We start from the raw sequence: 16160 nt of genomic DNA, 5'->3' as shown, positions 1-16160 counted from the left end.
ACACCTGTTGTATTCGGCGCACGTGACAAATAAACTTTGATTTGATTTAATGTGTGTGTTTGTGGATGTCTGTGTGGGTGTGTGTTAAGGTGCAGAGAATCAGAGCAGATCCAGTTCAAGTGTTCAGCAGTCTGACGGCTTGTAGACAGAAATTGTCTAAACCTGTTGGTATCGGACCCCTTGTTCCGATACAGTCTGCCAGACAGTAGTAGCCTAACACGGAACCCAAACCGGCTGCGTGCGTGCGCCATCGTGCATTTTGTCCCCCCCACACCAAACGAGTAATTTTCCCCCAGTGATGCGTTGTGCAGACCGCACCGCCCTCTGGAGAGCCCTGCGGTTGTGGGCGGTGCTGTTGCCATACCAGGCGGTGATACAGTCCGACAGCATTCTCTCAATTATGCATCTGTAAAAGTTTGAGGGTTTTAGGTGACAAGCCAGATTTCTTCATCCTCCTGAGGTTGAAGAGGCGCTGTTGCGCCTTCTTCACCACACTGTCTGTGTGGATGGACCATTTGTTTGTCCGTGATGTTAACGCCAAGAACTTAAAACTTTCCACCTTCTCCACTGCTGTCCCGTCGATGTGGATAGGGGGGTGCTCCCTCTGCTGTTTTCTGAAGTCCACGATCATCTCCTTTTCTTTTGTTGACATTGAGTGAGAGGTTGTTTTCCTGACACCACACTCCGAGAGCTCTCACCACCTCCCTATAGGCTGTCTTGTCGTTCTTGGTGACCAAGCCTACTACTGTTGTGTCGTCTGCAAACTTGATGATCGAGTTGGAGGCGTGCATGGCCACGCAGTCATGGGTGAACAGGGAATACAGGAGGGGGCTGAGCATTCACCCTTGTGGAGTGGGTGGGGTTATATCCTTCCTGTTTGGCCCTGTCCGGGGGTATCGTCGGATGGGGCCACAGTGTCTCCTGACCCCTCCTGTCTCAGCCTCCAGTATTTATGCTGCAGCAGTTTATGTGTCGGGGGGCTAGGGTCAGTCTGTTATATCTGGAGTATTTCTCCTGTCTTATCCGGTGTCCTGTGTGAATTTAAGTATGCTCTCTCTAATTCTCTCTTTCTTTCTCTCTTTCTTTCTTTCTCTGTCTCGGAGGACCTGAGCCCTAGGACCATGCCTCAGGACTACCTGACATGATGACTCCTTGCTGTCCCCAGTCCACCTGGCCGTGCTGCTGCTCCAGTTTCAACTGTTCTGCCTGCGTCTATGGAACCCTGACCTGTTCACCAGACGTGCTATCTGTCCCAGACCTGCTGTTTTCAACTCTCTAGAGACAGCAGGAGCGGTAGAGATACTCTCAATGATCGGCTATGAAAAGCCAACTGACATTTACTCTTGAAGTGCTGACTTGTTGCACCCTCGACAACTGTGATTATTATTATTTGACCATGCTGGTCATTTATGAACATTTGAACATCTTGGCCATGTTCTGTTATAATCTCCACCCGGCATAGCCAGAAGAGGACTGGCCACCCCTCATAGCCTGGTTCCTCTCTAGGTTTCTTCCTAGGTTTTGGCCTTTCTAGGGAGTTTTTCCAAGCCATCGTGCTTCTACACCTGCATTGCTTGCTGTTTGGGGTTTTAGGCTGGGTTTCTGTACAGCACTTTGAGATATCAGCTGATGTAAGAAGGGCTATATAAATAAATTTGCTTTGATTTGATTTGATTCTTACATAGGTATTCCTCTTGTCTAGATGGTATAGGGCAGTGTGATGTCGATTGCATCGTCTGTGGACCTATTGGGGCAGTATGTAAATTGCATTGGGTCTAAGGTGACAGGTAAGATTGAGGTGATATGATCCTTGACTAGTCTCTCAAAGCACTTCATGATGACGGAAGTGAGTGCTAAGGAGCGATAGTCATTTAGTTCAGTTACTTTTGCCCAGGAACAATGTCAGCCATCTTGAAGCATTTGGGGACAACAGACTGGGATAGGGATTGTTTGAATATGTCCGTAAACACACCAGCCAGTTGGTCTGCACATGCTCTGAGGACACGGCTAGGGATGCCGTCTGGGCCGGCGGCCTTGCGAGGGTTAACATGTTTAAATGTGTTACTCACATTGGCCACGGAGAAGGAGAGCCCACAGTGCTTGGTAGCGGGCCTTGTCGGTGGCACTGTATTATCCTCAAAGCGGGCAAAGAAGGTGTTTAGTTTGTCTGGAAGCAAGACGTCGGTGTCAGTGACATGGGTGGTTTTCTTTTTGTAGTCTGTGATTGTCTATAGACCCTGCCACATACGTCTCGTGTCTGAGCAGTTGAATTGCGACTCCTCTGTCCCTATACTCACATTTGGCTTGTTCGATTGCCTTGCGGAGGGAATAACTACTCTGTTTATATTCGGCCATATTCCCAGTCTTCTTTCCATAGTTAAATGAGGTGGTTGGCGCTTTCAGTTTTGCGTGAATGCCTCCATCTATCCACGGTTTCTGGTTAGTGTAGGTTTTAAATCGTCACAGTGGGTACAACATCTCCTATGCACTTCCTTATAAACTCACTCACCGAATCAGCATATAAATTGATATTATCCTCTAAGGCTACCCGGAACATGTCCCAGTCCATGTGATCAAAACAATCTTGCAGCGGGAATTCTTATTGGTCAGACCAGCGTTGAATAGTCCTTGTCACAGGTACATCCTGTTTGAGCTTCTGCCTATAGGAGGGGAGAAGCAAAATAGAGTTGTGGTTAGATTTGCCCAAAGGAGGGCGAGGGAGGGCCTTGTATGCATCACGGAAGTTAGTGGCAGTGATCCAGTGTTTTGCCAGCCCGGGTATTACAATCAATATGCTGATAGAATTTAGGTAGCCTTGTTCTCAAATTCGCTCTGTTATAATCCCCAGCTACAATAAATGCAGCCTCAGGATATATGGTTTCCAGTTTGCATAGAGTCCAGTGAAGTTCCTTGAGGGCCGTTGTGGTATCGGGTTGAGGGGGGATATACATGGCTGTGACAATAACCAACGACAATTCTCTTGGGAGATGATACGGTCGGCATTTCATTATGTGAAAAATTCTAGGTCAGGTGAACATAAGGACTTGAGTTTCTGTATGTTACAATTACACCATGAGTCGTTAATCATGAAGCATACACCCCCACCCTTCCATGAGATGTTTTTTTTTTCTGTCAGCACGGCGCACAAAGAATCCCGGTGGCTGTATCGACTCCGACAGCTTATATCCAGAGAGCCATGTTTCCGTGAAATAGAGTATGTTACAATCCCTGATGTCTCTGGAAAGCAGGAGGGCAACCCTTGTACCTTGTTATCTAGAGACTGGACATTAGCAAGTAATATACTCGGAAGTGGTGGGTGCTGTGCGCGCCTTCGAAGTCTGACCAGAAGGCCGCTCCGTCTACCTCTTCTGCGGCGACGTTGTTTTGGGTCAGCCTCTGGAATCAGTTCAAATGCCTTGGGTGGTTTGAACAAAGGATCTGCTTTGGGAAAATCGTATTCCTGGTCGTAGTGCTGGTAAGTTGCCTGTCGCTCTGATATCCAATAGTTCTTCCTGGCTGTATGTAATAACACAACATTTTCTTGGCTAAGATGATGCACCATCTTGCCAGGGTCTGTAGTGACTCCTCTAGCACTGAGATGCAGTACCTTAGACTGCTGCGCCACTCGGGAACCCAGGCAAGGGTACCAAAATAATTCTGCAGCGTTTAAGGTCCCCAAAACCACAATGGCCTCCATCATATTTAAATGGAAGAAGAGCTGGCCACCTGGCCAAACTGAGGAATCGGGGGAGAAGGGCCTTGGTCAGGGAGGTGACCAAGAACCTGATGGTCACACTGACAGAGCTCTCTAGTTCCTCTGTGGAGATGGGAGAACCTTCCATAAGGACAATCATCTCGGCAACACTCCAACAATCAGGCCTTTATGGTAGAGTGGCCAGACGGAAGCCACTCTACATTGAAAGGCACATGACAGCTCGCTTGGAGTTTGCCAAAAGGCAACTAAAGACTCTCAGACCATGAGAAACTAAATTCTCTGGTCTGATGAAACCAAGATTGAACTCCTTGGCCTGAATGCCAAGCATCACGTCTGGCGGAAACCTGGCACCATTCCTACGGTGAAGCATGGGGGTGGCCGCATCATGGGGTGGGGATGTTTTTCAGTGGCAGAGATTGGGAGACAAGCCAGGATCGAGGGAAAGATGAACGGAGAAAAGTACAGAGATTCTTGATGAAAACCTTCTCCAGAGCGCTCAGGACCTCAGACTAGGGCGTACGTTCATCTTCCAAAAGGACAACGACCCTAAGCACACAGCCAAGACAAAGCAGGAGTGGCTTCGGGACAAGTCTCTGAATATCCTTGAGTGGCCCAGCCAGAGCCTGGACATGAACCCGATCGAACATCTCTGGAGAGACCTGAAAATAGCTGTGCAGCGATGCTCCCCATCCAACCTTACAGAGCTTGAGAGGATTTGCACTGAAGAATGGGAGAAACTCCCCAAACACAGGTGTGCCAAGCTTGTACTGATTTAAAGGGTCTGAGTACTTATGTAAATGTGATTTTTTTTCTTCGTTTTTTTTTCGTTTTTGTTTTTGATATATTAGCAAACATTTTCAAAAAAACTGTTTTTGCTTTGGCATTATGGGGTATTGTGTGTGGATTGATGGGGGGACGATTTAATCAATTTAAAAATAAAGCTGTAACAACAAAATGTGGAAAAAGTCAAGGGGTCTGAATACTTTCCGAATGCACTGTATAGCCTTTAAAATTTGGTAGAGAACAAGCTAATGACTAGGTAGCCAATTCAAAACATACCTTGTACGCTGTAGTTGAATGTTTGTCATGTCCTGTGGGAGATAATGTTATATAAATAGGTATAGTTGCTATGCTGAAGTAGCCAGGACATAAGTACATTGGCCATAGGAAGAGAACATGAAACCCAGTGCCATTGCTATTCTGAAAAGGGTAACATGCCAAAGTATACCTTGAGCAGACCAAATGAGCAGGAATAGCCAAGGCCATGAGTAACTATACAACAGCTGACATTCCAATATCAGAACGACATAGGAAGGAGGATGGTGGCAAAAAGACCTACAGCGGCTGAAACCTGAACATGCAATGTATGCATTTCTTTTTGTGTAACATGAGGGGGTCCTGCCACCATTATAACCTAAAAAGGAATCAGAGATGGCCGTTATTGGGCGTGAACAAGCAAAGAACTAGGGATGACAGATAATGGTGGCAGAAGGACTGAGGGAAGTAACTTCATTTACATATGGAATGTACTCCCATACTGTATGTGTATAAAAGCAGAGTTGATGCTCAGGAAAGGCAGTTGCTCCATGGACCGGCTCGGCTTTGCTACTCTGTATTAAAGTCTATATTGAATTCACAAGTTCTTGCAAGAGTATTATATTCTTAAGACAATTTTCCACAACAGTCCCCAAAAACTTCCCACTGACACTTGTGAGTACAGCCATATAAAGTTGATACATTTAAACTGTTCTTTTTGACAAAACGAACGATTCTCTTCGCCAATGTATTTGTTAGGATTCGGTTCAATCGTGATGAATCTAATGAATCAAAATATCGAATGTGAATCAAAATAATAATTAGTGAATCGTGAACAGTGATTTTAGGAAAAACATTTTATGCCTTTTGAAATAATTCACTAATTTAAAATATATATATATTTTTTTAAATGAGTGAATTATTTCAAAAGGCATAAAACGTATTTGGTTACAATGTTATACGTCAGTGGTGGTCAACCATCCTCCAGGAGAGCTAATGGGTTTGCAGGCTTTTATTCCAGAGCCTCTCTAACAAACCACATTTTAGAAATGTGCTGTTTAACCGGACCTTGATAAACTGGCTCTGATGTGTTTTGAGCAGGGCTTGAGCAAAAGCTTGCACACCTAGTAGCTCTCCTGGCTGAGAGTTGACCATGTGTTTTATACCGTTGCCTAACGGGTATTCTACTTTGTGGGGGGGTTATGTGCCTTCACGACGACAGGAGATGCTATATGGGATCAGAGCAAAGCCTCTCAGTTTCACGACCACATTACGCATACTTTTCTTCATACATAAAGTACCAGTCAAAAGTTTGGACACCTACTCAGTCCAGGGGTTTTCTTTTCTTTTGACTATTTTCAACATTGAGTAATAATAGTGAAGACATCAAAACTATGAAATAACACATGGAATCATGTAGTAACCAAAAAGTGTTAAACCAATCAAAATATATTTTATATTTGAGTTTCTTCAAAGTAGCCACCCTTTGCCTTGAAGACAGCTTTGCACACTCTTGGCATTCTCTCAACCAGTTTATTGAGGTAGTCACCTGGAATGCTTTTCCAGCAGTCTTGAAGGAGTTCCCACATGCCTAGCACTTGTTGGATGCTTTTCCTACACTCTGCGGTCCAACTCATGCCAAACCATCTCAATTGGGTTGAGGTCGGATGATTGTGGAGGCCAGGTCATCTGATGCAGCACTCCATCACTCTCCTTGGTCAAATAGCCCTTACACAGCCTGGAGGTTTGTTTTGAGTCATTGTCCTGTTGAAAAACAAATTGTCCCACTAAGCGCAAACCAGATGGGATGGCATATCACAGCAGAATGCTGTGGTAGCCTTAAATTCTAAATAAATCAGTGTCACCAGCAAAGCAAACCCTCACCATCACACCTCCTCCATGCTTCATGGTGGGAACCGCACATGTGAAGATCATCCGTTCACTTACTCTGCATCTCACAAAGATACGCCGGTTGGAACCAAAAATTTCACATTTGGACTCATCAGACCAAAGGACAGATTTCCACTGGTCTAATGTCCATTGCTCGGGTTTTTTTGCAGAATCAAGTCTTCTTATTGGTGTCCTTTTAATAGTGGTTTCTATGCAGTAATTCAACCATGAAGACCTGATTTCACGCAGTCTCTTCTGAACAGTTGATGTTGAGATGTGTAGGTTACTTGAACTCTGCAGCCCAAATAAATGCTTCAATCTGAGGTGCAGTTAATTGCCGATTTCTCTAATGAACTTATCCTCTGCGGCAGAGGTAACTCTGGGTCTTCCTTTCCTGTGGTGGTCCTCATGAGAGCCAGTTTTAACATAGCGCTTGATGGTTTTTGTGACTGCACTTGAAGAAACTTTTCCGGATTGACTGACCTTCATGTCTTAAAGTAATGATGGACTGTCGTTTCTCTTTACTTGTTTGAGCTGTTCTTGCCATAATGTGGACTTGGTCTTTTACCAAATAGGGTTATCTTCTGTATATCCCCCTACCTTGTCACAACACAACTGATTGGCTCAAACACATTAAGAAGGAAAGAAATTCCACAAATTCACTTTGAACAAGGCACACCTGTTAATTGAAATGCATTCCAGGTGACTGCCTCATGAAGCAGGTTGAGAGTCAAGGAAGTTCCATCTGTCAAAATGTATATGAACTCTGAACACAGTTAGGCTAGTTGAACACCATCTGCTCTAAAATTCACTCACAGTACATAATTCAAGGTCTAAATGCATATTCCCATGAAACTGAATGAGATCAAATGGTTGGCATGCAAATATTTTGCTGTGTTATTGTTAGAAGTATCATATTGAGTTCAAAATATTGGTGTTGTGACATCTTCTGTAGGAAAGTCATTGTTATAAAGTCATTTTCTGTCATGAGAAATTATTACAAACCCTATAAATCATTTAACATGGATTCAGTTGTAATGGCAATTTGTGATCGTTTATGTTTTAATGCTAAAAGCTGGAAATAGTGTACTATAACGGTTCTTTTTTTCTGTCTCTACAGCTCCAGCTGTGCTACGTAGTTCTACTGATTTGCTAGTATTAGTAATTCTGGTAAAAGTTGTGGTACTGGTAACAGTTGTGGTACTACTAGTTGTGATACTACTAGTTGTGGTACTACTAGTTGTGGTACTACGATGTGTCAAGAATCATAAAAACAGTGAAACAAAACACCTGGCTCTAGAAGCAAAACAGCAGAATGTTGAAAATGAGCGCTGTCTATATCACTATGTGCCTGGCAGACATCTCGGCTTGGATGTCGGCCCTCAACAAGATGGAGCTGCTCTTCCCGGTGAAGGCCTGCCCGCTCCAAGACCTCTCCATCAGTTGACTACTCCACGGTGTCCCCCTCACATGTAAATTAATAAGCTTTTTGCCCTGTCACCATCAGAGCCTCTTTTGCTTACATTGATTGTTAGCTTTTGTTGGCTAAAGTTAGATTATTTTTTTTTGTGGTTTTAAAGAACTGAACAATGGATTACAATTTCTGATGGCTCATAGACTACTTTCAGGGTGAGAGACCCATCTAACAATACACTGTAAATTCCTGAATTTCCCATTTAAACCCTCAGCATTACTGTACAACTATTGTACATATAATTTATTTTTCAACCTTGCAAAGCCTTTATAACTATCATTGTCAGCATTACATCCATTTGGGGACAGATACTGTACTTTAATTGTGCTCTATCAAACGGCTGATACCAGAACCGTTCTGTTCTATTGTGTGATTATGTCAATTATGATAATGGAATTGGAGCTGATATCCGTTTCTTGGCGAGACTAGTTCATTTAAAAAAAATTTTTTTTTACATATATGAACATGGGCACTCAATTACATGCTCGCTTACACATACGGACTTGATCTCTTCTCTCCCCTCTATTGTCGAACTTTCTGTAATTTAATGTTTTTGGTTTGTCTATTTTATGTCTTTGTCTACATGCTTATCTGTGTTTACAACAAGCAAGGGGGAGATTTCAGAACAGTGACTTTGGGGAATAACATTGTACGGGATACATTTGTACTGTAGTGAAGCTGTCTATAGTAATACCAAGGTCTCTTTCTTGATCATGTGAAACGTCAATTGCTGTGGAAATGCTGGGATGTGTTTTTCTATGAAAAATTGTTAAAGGTAATTATGATGCAACTATGATGGTGATACAATATGGATTACAATGATCATGCTGAATATTAAGGCTATACTGACTTCATCTTACACACAGACACTCAACCATGCAAATTGGCTGGGTTATTATTTATTTGGACATCACACATTATAGTCTTACTCTGATCCAGACATCATACACAATCTCACTAAATCACATCCAATATCATACACATCAACCTACTCAGATTTACTACATGCATATCTTGACTCAAGTTTCTAACATCTGGATCATTGGCTCACAGGCAAACGGGCAAGGGAATAAAACAAATACTGCTTGAACCTGTTTCTTGAATTCTACATTTCAGACATTTGAAATCTTTAATTTTGACTGTCATGATACCTCTTATGGCAGTAACTTTACAAGCATTAATTATGATCAATTTAGACTGAGAATAGTATCTAGTTATGGTAAGGGGTGAAATAAGTATAGCCAGTTATAATTGTAATGGTTTAGCAGATTATAAAAAAAGATCTGTCTTTACTTGGCTGAAAGAAAAGGAATATAACATATACTGTTTACAGGAAACTCACTCTACATCCTTAGATGAAGTTGTGTGGAAAAATTAATGGGGTAATAATTCTCTGTCATGGACAAAGGAACTGAAAATATGTGATATTAATTAACAAAAATGTTGATCTGATTGTGCATATAGTCAAGAATGATTTACAAGGAAGGTGGATCTTTTTTATATGAAAGTGGATGAAAGAGATTTGGCTCATTAATCTATATGCTCCAAATCAGGATGATCCATACTTCTTCGAAAATATTTGTACCAATTTATTGAACGTACAGGCAACAAATGATCATCATTATGGTGGGAGACTATAACACAGTGTTAAGTCCCTCAATGGATCGTAAAGGAAATCACTCAACCAACCATCATCACCGTGCCCTTAAGGAAATCACAAATATTATGGACACATTAGAAATAGTGAATATCTAGAGACTAAGAAAACCTGACCTAGTGAAATACCAACTCAGCAAAAGAAAAACGTCCTCTCACTGTCAACTGCGTTTATTTTCAGCAAACTTAACGTGTAAATATTTGTATGAACATAAGATTCAACAACTGAGACATAAACTGAACAAGTTCCACAGATGTGACTAACAGAAATTGAATAATGTGTCCCTGAGCAAGGGGGGGGGGGTCAAAAGTAACAGTCAGTATCTGGTGTGGCCACCAGCTGCATTAAGTACTGCAGTGCATCTCCTCCTCATGGACTGCACCAGATTTGCCAGTTCTTGCTGTGAGATGTTACCCCACTCTTCCACCAAGGCACCTGCAAGTTCCTGGACATTTCTGGGGGGAATGGCCCTAGCCTTCACCCTCCGATCTAACAGGTCCCAGACGTGTTCAATGGGATTGAGATCCGGGCTCTTTGCTGGCCATGGCAGGACACTGACATTCCTGTCTTGCAGGAAATCACGCACAGAACAAGCAATATGGCTGGTGGCATGTCAGGATGAGAAGGGAAGGGTACCACATGAGGGAGGAGGATGTCTTCCCTGTAACGCACAGCATTGAGATTGCCTGCAATGACAACAAGCTCAGTCCGATGATGCTGTGACACACCGTCCCAGACCATGACAGACCCTCCACCTCCAATCGATCCTGCCCCAGAGTACAGGCCTCGGTGTAACACTCTTTACAATGAAGATCTTTGATCTGTGTAAACCCTTTACAATGAAGATCTGTGAAGTTATTTTGATTTTTACGAATTATCTTTGAAAGACAGGGTCCTGCAAAAGGGACGTTTCTTTTTTTGCTGAGTTTACATGAAGGAGACTTAATCAAGCTAGTCGTATTGACTACTTTCTTGTCTCTCGCTCTTGCATCAAAGGTTAAAAAAGTTTTAATAGGAGACAGAATGCGATCGGATCATCATCTAATTCGCCTTCACATAACTCGTATAGAATTTCCACGGGGATATTGGAAATTGCATCAAAGTTTACTGGAGGATAATTTATAACTGAATTTTCCCAGTACAATATAGGTTCAGCAAATCCCCTTATTGTTTGGGATACCGTTAAATGTACCTTCAGAGGTCATTCAATTTAATATTCATAAATAATAAAAACAGTTTCTGGCTAAAGAGACAAGACTAACAAGGGAAATAAATGAACTAATAGTACAGGTAGATAGCAATAAAAACTATACTACAGAGATGCAAAATAAGTTAGAGAAAAAAAAAATTGGAGGAACTTATTCAAGAACTATCTAATGTAATCTATTACAAAAATAAAACAAACTGGATGGAATATGGAGAAAAATTTCCCAAATAATTCCTGAATCTCCAACACAGGAACGCTAAAAAAATATTTTGAAAGAGGAATCTAAATATTTTAAGCAACATTTTCTTTTCCGTCTTATGCTCACCCACTGAATGACGATTACTGTAAGGAATTCTTTCCAAGTAATAAAAAAAATAGAAAATTAACAAATATACAGAAAGATCAGTGTGAAGGCCAAATTATAGAGGAATAACTTTTTGAGGCAATTAAATCCTTTCAGTCTGGAAAAACCCCAGGGCTTGATGGCATACCGGTAGAGGTATATCAAGCCTTTTTTGATATACTCAAAGCTAAATTGTTAGCATGTTTTAACTACTCCTATAGAAATGGTAGTCTGTCAGGTACTCAGCAGGAAGGTCTGATTTCACTATTATTAAAACAAGACCCAGATGGCAAATTTAAAGGTCCAGTCTATCTTAAAAACTGGAGGCCTCTTACACTTCAATGTTGTGATGCAAAAATACTAGCAAAATGCATAGCACTGAGAATTAAATAGGTTTTATCAGGTATTGTTCATCCTGATCAGACAGGTTTTTTACATGGACGATACATTGGAGATAATATACGAAATAATAGAACATCATGAAACATCTCAGAAGTCAGGCCTGGTATTTATAGCAGATTTTGAAAAGGCCTTTGATAAATTAAGACTGGATTTTATTTATAAATGCCTGCATTGTTTCATTTTCGGTGATTCTCTTATAAAATGGATTATAGTAATGTATAGCAACCCCAGGTGTAAAATAGTAAATAGTGTCTACTTCTCAGAGAATTTTGAATTGTCAAGAGGAGTTAAACAAGGGTGTCCGCTGTCACCATATATATTAGTTATGGCCATCGAAATGCTAGCTATTAAAATCAGATCAAATAACAACATAAGAGGATTAGAAATCCAAGGTTTAAAAATAAAGGTGTCCATGTATGCCGATCACTCAAGTTTGATATTATGTCTGCAAGCTAGTTCCCTGCAATGTCTCATTGAAGATCTAGATAACCTTTCTGGACTCTCTGGACTAAAACCTAATTATGTGTACAATATTATGTTTACCTATAAAATGGGCTGACAGTGAAGTAGACGTACTTGGTATTCATATCACAAAATATATAAATGAGCTTCCACAATGAATTTCAACAGAAAAATTGCATTGATTAACTCCTTAGTCATATCTGTTTACTCACTTATTTCGCTGCCTACTCCTGATGATTCGTTTTTCAAATCATATGAGCAAAAAATATTTCACTATCTGGGACGCTAAACCAGACAAGATAAAGCGTGCCTATCTATATAATGAATATGAATTGGGTGGGTTGAGATGATTAAATATAAAATAACTTAACCTCTCTAAAAGCTTCACTTATTCAAATGTTTTACTTGAACCCTAAATGGTTCTCAAGTAGATTACTAAGAAAAGCTCATCCATTGTTAAGAAATTGCTTTTTTGCCTTTGTGCAGATTGCCATGTCTCATTTTTGATTAATTGAAAATGACACTTTTTTCTAAGTATCTCTCTTTTACAAACAAGCATTGCAGAGCTGGCTACAGTTTCAATTTCATCGCCCTGAAAAAATAGAACAAATATTGCAACAGATATTATGGCTGAACTGAAATGTGCTGGTTGATAAAAATACCTGTATTTATGGGAAAGATGTTTGAAAAGGGTATTTTGTTTTTAAATGATATTGTAAATTGGAATGGTAGAGATATGTCTTTCAGGGAGTTATCAGAATTGTACGGGAAGGTGTCACGTCCTGACCAGCAGAGGGAGTAGTTGTTTAGTATTTTGGTCAGGACGTGGCAGAGGGATGTTTGTTTTGTATGGTGGGGGTTTTGTGTGTGTTAGAGAGGGGTGTTTGATTTATGTGTTCCTGGGTTTTGGGTGTATGTTCTAGGTTAGTTGTTCTAGGTTGTATTTCTGCATGTTGTCTAGTTTAGGTTTTCTATGTTTAGGTTTGGGTGCTGGACTCTCAATTGGAGGCAGGTGTTTCGCGTTGCCTCTGATTGAGAGTCCTATATATGGGTAATTGTTTGGTTTAGTGTTTGTGGGAGATTGTTTTGCCTGTGTGAGCCTTACAAGACTGTTTTGTTGTTCACTTTGATTTCAAATAAATATCAAGATGAGAATCCACATTCCTGCTGCGTTTTGGTCCTCCATTCCAGACGACAACCGTGACAGAAGGTCTGCTCAATCCAAGATTACAACCAATTGATTACAGCATTACCCCAAAAATGGAGGAGGCAGGTGGCAGCGGGAGGAGGTAGTGAACTGGTCTGTCTGCCCAATATAAAGGATCAAACCTGGCGCAGTAATATAAATAGGAAAGTATACCAGTTTCATTTGAGGACCAGGATGTTGACAGCTGTGCCACACAGATTGCAAAATAGTTGGGAAAAGATTTTTGATGTACCGATTCCATGGTACAGGTTGTATGAGTTGATATATAAAATGATTCAAGACTTTGTGCTTTTCAGCTACAAATATTATATATCATTCTTGCCACCAACAAAATGTTGAATATTTGGGGCATACAATCATCGAAGCCCTGCAGATTCTGCAGAGATTGTAAGGATACAGAATCAATAGACCATTTATTTTGGTATTGCCCTCAGGTAGCCTGTTTCTGGTCTCAGGTTCAGGAATGGCTGAAAATGCATGATCTAAAATTGACCCTAGAAATGGTACTGTTGGGAGATCAGGAGAGACCGGGTCAGTCAATTACTAATACTCTTAGTAAAAGTATTTATCTTCAACTCGCAATCTGTGGATTCGATTAGATAGAAATTTTATATTAAAAATCACAGCATAGTTGAAAGATATATGGTGCGTAGAAATCTGAAGAGGGTGGACAGCAGAAATAGGTGGGCTGGTCTGATGGAAGCTGAGGGTTGTAATGTGGAATTGGAGACAAGTGGGAGTGGAGTTGCTGGTAGAATGATGGTCAAAGATAAAAGTAAAAATATATAAATTCAAAATAAAACATAACAAAAAGTAAGTCTGAATGACACTACAGCTGTCATTACAGCTAATGCTGGTTTGTCTGAGGCTGACGCCGTGCAGGTGTTTGTACACATGCATATACACACACTCTTATTCAAATGCACACGTAGACATAATGTACTTGGGGACACACATGTAAATAGTGCCATACATGCACTTAAACATATTCAGTTGGCCTTGCTGTTATGATTTTTGTTGTCATTGATGTCTTTTGTTTTTTGCATTGTTTTCTTTCTCTTTTTTCTCTTTTGTTCATTTTGTTGGTTGTTGGTGCATGGGGGGGCTTTATTGTTTTATTAACATTTTTCTCTGGGGGTCTCGGATGGTTGAGGGGCAGCTCTTGAGGAACTGTGGGGGAGATCTTGGAGGGCTGGTGGCCTGGCGGTTGGGAGCTTGGGCCGGTGGCTGATGGATCGCTGGTTCGGCTCCCCGTTTTTGACCTTGTGGGAGATCTGTCAACGTGCCCTTGAGCAGGGCGTTGACCCTGGTTGCTTCTGTGTGTTGCTCTGGATGGGAGTCTGTTAGATGACTAATGTGATGTAGTTGTTGAGCGGCTTCACTGCAAGTATGGCGCACAATTGGCTCAGCGTCGTCTGGGTTTGGCCAGGGTAGGCCGTCATTGTAAATAAGAATTTGTTCTTAACTGACTTGACTAGTTAAATAAAGGTAAAAAATATATAATAATTGTATGTTTTAAATATTAAATAAAAAAAAAGGCTAATACATTTTTTATTATTTACATTCAGATTTTTCACCATATTATTCCAGGGACCTGTTTCAGGACAGAGTTTTAAGCAATATTCGTCACACTATTTGGATAGTCCAGATATAAATACTTAATGAGCTTTGTTCAACTGTCTGAACCCAAAATATAAGCTTTCTTTATTCAATGTTTGTAAACAACAAATGTAAACAAACACTATATAGCCTCAAAACATGGTTAAAACTATAATGTTGATATCATGGATGGTCAGTCCTTGCATACGTAGCTCTGTCTATGAATTTGAATGGTTACATTTCTCCAGCCCGATATCCTTCATATTTTTACCGAACCAGGGGCGGGAAACCGCTTTGTTATTGTTTCTACTGCTGATTGACGCTTTAAGGTTAGGGTTAGTAGCTCATTAGTTGAAATGTCACTAATAGTCTGTAGTAGAGCATCTACAGATGGACTAACCAAATAAAATGTCACTGCAATATTTTGTATGATCTCCCAAATACATTCCTAGACTACTAGACAATCCTCACTTTCCTCAGTATCTCAGTCAGTAGCCTTTGTAGAATGTCAGTTAAGAGGTGTTCAACTACTTACTGTATGTACTATTGTATCTCACCCCTGGTAATATCTCACCCTCCTTGATCTTCTAATAGATTTGTAGCTGTAAAACATTTTGATGTATACTGTACAAATAATTAATTCATGACTCAATGAACGTTTTCACATTTCTTAAGATCAAATATTAACATTTTAACATAGATGTGATCAAATGTTTATTTAAACGTTTTATTGAAGGTAATTTTTATAAATTCTTGCTATTTTCTGATTTGGTTCCAGAGTCTCTGTTATTATATACAGTATAACATAGTAGGTTGTGTTACATTTTTGAAATTAAGATTTATGGTTACAGATTTATGGTTAAGCCACTGCTGTTTTGACAGTTGGTCCTTGGATAGAATTGTAAATATGTGTAGTACATATCATATGGCTAAAATGTATGGAGGGAGGCAGATGTTTGGCCCAGTGTATTGCAGGAGACTTCATAAAACACCAGAAATGTTACTTTTACTGTCAGTATATTCACATTTTATTCCTGTTGGTCCTCCTCTATAATATATGCTCTCCTTTAGTCCTGTAGCGGGCGTCGTATAGAGGGGTCCAAGGCGCAGCGTGTTGAGTGCTCATATTGTATTTTAATGAAATCTAACACTTAGACAAATAAACAAAA

This window comes from Salmo trutta, chromosome 12 (genome assembly GCF_901001165.1).
Source record: "Salmo trutta chromosome 12, fSalTru1.1, whole genome shotgun sequence".
NCBI classification, from domain to species: Eukaryota; Metazoa; Chordata; class Actinopteri; order Salmoniformes; family Salmonidae; genus Salmo; species Salmo trutta.
The sequence above is the reverse complement of the archived record's forward strand: the minus strand, read 5'-3'. Positions refer to the sequence as shown.